The 6000-nt window shown below is 34.5% G+C and overlaps 1 protein-coding gene across 3 annotated transcripts in view; it reads left to right on the top strand.

The window, feature by feature from the left end:
* The first annotated feature begins 1477 nt into the window (after nt 1-1477).
* The window catches only part of LOC149785356 (fatty acyl-CoA reductase 1-like), a 54788-nt gene continuing 50265 nt past the window's right edge, over nt 1478-6000 (top strand). The window contains exons 1-2 of one of the 3 annotated variants that reach the window (XM_089979269.1): nt 1489-1610; nt 4025-4412. The gene's annotated coding sequence lies outside the window, so the exon portion shown is untranslated. Of the gene's footprint in view, nt 1611-3980; nt 4413-6000 lie in introns of all 3 variants that reach the window. The other 2 variants (XM_089979268.1, XM_089979267.1) reach the window with 2 other exon arrangements.

Raw genomic sequence — 6000 nt, 5'->3', positions numbered from 1 at the left:
GCGGAGTAGAGATATTACCTGCTCATCGACTTCCTTAACAGATATTTACAATGAAAAAGTCGAGTTCACACTCGAATGTGGACTTGCATCATTACACGTGAAACAAATGAATACACTGGAACTTCATTACCTTCTGACTCACAGTTCCAACAAGGTTTTTTTTTTTTTTGTTCTTTTTTTTAAAATCCAGTAATGTGTGCTAACGATGAACTTCCTCTCAAAAATGTAAAGACGTTCAAGCTTAAATGTCAACCACACAGACGACATTCATCGACCACGAACCCACTGGGTAGTCGCCTACTTTCTCAGCGACCAAAGTGTGGAATATTTCGATTCTTTTGGATTACCTCCTCTGGAAGACGACATCATCGACTTTACGAGAAGAAATGTAATGTTTTATTTACTCACTTCAGCAATGTGAGATTACAGGATCATATTCCATTGTATGTGGACATTATTGTATGTATTTTTTGTTATGAGCGCAGTCCTGGAATTTCCTTAAAACACTTGGTGACTTGTTTTCGTTGTGAGTACTCTAAAATTGATAATAACATAAATAGGTTGTTTGTGAACATTGTGGTTACTCTTTTCTTTGGATCAAAAACGTAATCGGCATCAATGGCAGAATGGTCATTAGAAGTGTAGTCTGACTCCACTATTTTGTCAGCTTTTAAATATATTTGTATTTAATGTTTGGGATATTTGTAAATATTTGTATATAAAGAGGAAGTGACGTATCTCAATCTTCCCTCTTCATAGTTTATGTTTCAAATATATAGCAGATTTAGATAAAATATTATGTCTTGTTATGTATACAAAAAATACAGTTTTTTAAACTTTTTTTCACATTTTTTGATGTTCATCTTCTTTAGATGTGTAATGTTTTATTTGACGTTCGCGCACCAAATCACGTGTAATATTTTTCTTCATTTTAAACCTGATTAACAAGAGATGCAAACACAACAGAAAAACATACGAGACCAATCACATAATGCAGTATAAATGTAAGCAATGCAAATCACTTTAAAAGAGACCGTATTTAAAAGTGAGCTTAGTATCTACAAATCTAACAGTACGTACATAATGTTAAAATTAAATAACCTTTTAAAATGTGCCTATAAAATGCTACAAGACTAACATTAAAATGTTATGCACGTCTGTATAATAAGGCAATTGATTTTAATTCAGCGAAGATAAATTCTTTTGAAGTTCTTCCATTTCATTTATTATTATTATTGTTATTATTATTATTATTATTATTATTATTTTCATTATATGCTCAGAAATTATTACTATTTGGGCATGTGAAGTCGAACAAAACAATTCCCTTGCTCTAGTAGGTCCGTTGCTCTAGTAGGTCAATATCAGAGACCAATAATTTCAGTAACCAATCAAAAAGAATATTGGTCGTGGCTCCACACAGTCGGGCCAATCAAAGTAGTGCATGACGTTCACGTGGACAGGGCAAAAATTAGGTCAAATATTGAACTCTGACCTCAGATGCGTGATATCGATATAAGTTTGGTACATTGCTCCATTGTAAGTGAAAAGTGGTGTTGGTATCAATCGAATATGCAGTTGAAGTACTCACTGAATTAACTTGTTTAATGGTAAGTCATTGATATAGATTAATATTTAAAGTTGTTCATCACAATTCGGAAATTTTCGCGGTACTTAGTACCGGCTTGTTCTTGGGTGGGGCCTTGTGTATGGACAAGTGCTTTAAATTATTATTACGATTACAGTGAGTGGTGTTTGTCATTTTGTAAGAATGAGTGTTTCGACGACCTGGTGATTAGCAAAGAGACGGTTATATGCATCTTTTACGATTTATATCAGTGCGTCAATGTTGCCGTTTTCTTGTCCGATGTGGGTATCAGGGTGTTATCTCCCCTGTAAGACTGTTTGTATCCATGTTGCTAGACCAACAGATTGTTCTCCGCCTCTTACTCTTTTAGTGTTAATTCCAGATAAATATAAAAAATAGGCGGACAACAACACCTTGGGCAACTAAAACATGTTGTCAAATAAAGCGACGTCTGCAGGGCGCTTAGGTGTGTGTCGGTTTATACGGATATAGAAATAAAATCCCAAATGTTTCTATTATTTCTAACTCCTAGTCCTCATCAGTGGCGATATTTTGCATAAGTTATAGGGCTGGATCAGGGTTACTATTAGTCCTACGATGTAAGACATAGCACATGTTATTTTTGTTTTTGTTGGACAAGGTTACTGTATATTAAAGTTGGGTAGTCCATTGTACTGTCATTTTTATTATCTTCTATATATTTAAAACATTTCTTTGTAATACTGGAGCGAAAACGAAAATAAAATAGTGCAGTTAGAATATTCGTTGAATGTATTCGGAAAGGATTCGAATAGTCGTCGATAGGATGATTTATGAAACTTGATAGAATATAAATTGCCCAAATCAGATCTTGGAACTTCTAAGCCATAAGAAACTCATTCTGAATTGATAAATGTTTTTAACTTGACACCCATAGGTGGGTATTGATCTCGTACGTAAGACGTAACTTGCAATTGCTTCGGGATGGCTTTGTAACTTCATACAGTATAATTTAACATCTACTTGGACCAGGTACTAGGAATAGGAACTGGCTCCCCACTTAAAGCAAGTTTGGAGGTAGATGATTCATTTTCCTGGGTAAAGAGGGGAATAATCCTAGGACAGATTAAAATATATGCAGCTAATTATGTCTCTGTATTAAATGCACATCAGAAGCAGAGAAAGCAAACTTTACTAGCAGTGGTGTAACGGCAAAGTCCTGGACCAGTACAAAATTTAAATGGTTTTGTTCCGAAGTCATGCACATCTTGATAAGAAGCTGACATCTGCATTGCTGACTAAATAACCAAGAAAAGGATAGTGATAGTAAGCTTATTGATAATTCTTTAACTTTGTAATGACCTCATACTGGAATAAAAAACCAAACGTGGAAATAAGTTGTTCCCGTGTTAACTTACTCAGCATTGCTTAGTTTACATTTTGTCTTCTTTCTTTAAAAAATGCTGCCAGATTCATTAGGTATCTGGACAAATATTTGAATATGAATTTTCTATTAAAATTGTCACAAAAAGTATTCTGATTGGAATGTTTGACTGTTTAATTGAGCTGTCAAAATATTGAATGCAACACTTTTATATTCAAGAGCATTCAGACTACTGAATTAAGTTGGGATACTAGGTTCTTTTCTCTGATAGCTGATTTTGAAATCTGATGGGTCCCAATATTACATCAATACATTCAGGACTGACTATTACTTGACAGCATAGCATTTGATTTGTATAAAAAAAAGAGTTAAGTGGGAAAGTAAAAGAGTGAAAGGTGATTATTTAGAAGAAAAGAGTCTTAAGAAAATAATGGAAAAAGATACATTAATTAGAAAATAAATTTGTAGTAATTCTGCATGAAAGATGTCAGATCAGGAGTGCTTATACAATTTGGGAGGGTGTTCCAATGACTTACAATTTTGGGGAAGAATCAGTATTTATAGTAATCTTCAGAGGTAGAGAATAATTACAACTTCAGAGACTGACACATTCTGGGGTAGCTGAAATGCATATATCAGGTTTTCTGATGTTGGAATGTCCAGTGTTGTCTGCTGTCTTGTAGGGTTTCGTTAATTGGTTTTTTGGCTCATCTGGAGTCTAGTGATTCACATTGCATTGGTCTGATCATGGGTTTTGGAGTTCAGACTGGTAACCAGTATTCAAGGTTTGGTCGTACCACAGTGAAATAAAGTAGGGTTTAATGTCACATTGGCACCATGCTGACCTTAAGGTGCTAATTAAAAGTTAAGTGCTAAAGATGTAAATAAAAGGTGTGATGTTGACTGATTCATTTCTGATCAGTATGTACGTTTTCTCAAAAACTTCATTGTGCTGTTTTATCTATGCCTTTTGATGAAAGGTCATTTTGTCAGTTAAATGCCCAGGTATCTTATTGATTTCTTTATCAGCTGATGACATTTAACTATAGATTATGGGGATCTTGACATCATAGGTATGATGCAGTTCCATGCTGGATGAAGGAACATACCTCAAGTCTCCTTAGAGGCACAGATTTTCTTGGAATTCTTTGCAGTCCCTATTCAAGAAGATATTTCTGTACACAACACAATCATATGCAAAGGCATATGTCCTGGACATAACATACTGTGGAGATCTTTGATGAACATTGTTGTAACAGGATATGGGGAAAGGACACTACCTTGGAGTACTCAACCACTATTGCTGAATCTTATGTGGCTCTTTCCATTGTAACATCCTGATACAGCTTGGCAAGATGGCACTCTTGTGTTACCTGGTCAAAATGCCCTTAGCTGAAGTCAAGGATTTCAATGTCAATTTGCTTGCCTCCAATGAGTGATGAAGACAGCTCATGTACCAAGGTAATTAGTTGAATTTTAAAACTTCGTCAGCAATTTATCCATGCTGGCTGACCGAGAGATTGTTGAGTGCCTGATTGGAGTCCATATAATATTCACCCAGGATAATCTTGCATGCCTGTTTCTGGAGTCTGAACAGCTTGATTACTGTTTTGGCAGCAGTTGTCCCACACAATATTGCAGTCATTAAAGTATGGTTGAACATAGGTTTTGTGAATCGTTTGGTTTGTCATTTTATACCATAGCAACATAAAGTAGGTTATTTAATGCTTAGACAATTGGAGTAAAGTGCCTTGCCAGAGGACATTGTGGTAGAATATGAACTTGTGTACCCTTTGTGTCGTGAGTCTGGCATTTGAACTGCCAAATCCCAAAATGTGAAGGAAAAGAAATGACTTAATTGCCTGAAGATCTAATCAGGTCGTTTGCACATTAATGTACACATGACTGCTAATATTTTTGTCTGCATTTAATGGTCTTGTTTAATTGTGCTTGCAATTTGTTTCTAAAAAGTATAAAAGAGTTTAAGAATGTTGAAAAGAAGATAAGCTGTAATTATTAAAACATGTAGTCAGGTCATATGCATGAAATGATAACCAAAATTTTGTTTTTGTGTAAGAAATGGGTTTGCCTAATCATGGTTGGACATTTTTGTCCCAGAAAAATAAAGTTCCAAAAAGTTGAATGTTTTAAAAAAGAAAATTTTGATGTAATTTCCTGATAATCTAACCAGATTATCTTCATATGCATATAAATATGCCTGATTAATTTTATTTGTCGGTGTTTAATGGTATTTGCACTTTGGATGGATGAATGTAGATATCTGCATATGGATGGACCAGGTAGCAACTTGTTTTCAAAAAATAACTCAGATTGAAGGAATCTGGATTGCATATTGTGATTTTTGTTCCTCTTTTAACCAAAGAGTACAGTAGAAAAATACATTACCAAGATGCCCATGGCATGTTATGTCACCAGGCAAGTGCATGAGCTCATGGTCTTGTCCAGCCAGGCTGTCACATTCTTTTGCCAATATAGCATGCAATTATTTCATGACAAGCTTCAGTAGGTGATTCATTTGAACTGCAAGCTCAGTGATAAGTGACCATCAAAATAATATGATGTACATTATAAAGTGAGTTTCTTTAACCTATTTAGTCACCTCCTTTTGGCCCTTATTGGTCCTTTGATCAGCACAATTCATACAACCTTAAGAAATCCTTTACCTATATGGGTTCCATTGTAGAATGAATCAGATATATAACCTGTTAAATTTGGAATTTTTAGTTTTTATTATTTACAGTCAAAAATTACAAACTATATAAAATATGATGGTATTTAGTGGATGAAATGAAACACAATGCCAGTAGTTGACAAAGTAACATAGAAATCAGGATCAATTTCCAGAAGACAAAATACCAAGTACTCATTGAAGTCCTTAAAAACTTCTTGAAAATAAGCCATTATCAATAATTGCAGTGCTTTTTTTAATGCTAATCCCCATTTAAGAGTACATGTCTGTGTCTGACATGTTATGACTATGGTGTTACATGTATTTCTGTACAATTTCTATCACAACACTACACTATTG

Source organism: Sinohyriopsis cumingii, chromosome 13, assembly GCF_028554795.1.
Source record: "Sinohyriopsis cumingii isolate HCF-2022 chromosome 13, ASM2855479v2, whole genome shotgun sequence".
Classification (NCBI taxonomy): Eukaryota; Metazoa; Mollusca; class Bivalvia; order Unionida; family Unionidae; genus Sinohyriopsis; species Sinohyriopsis cumingii.
This window is presented reverse-complemented; position numbering and strand designations above follow the sequence as displayed.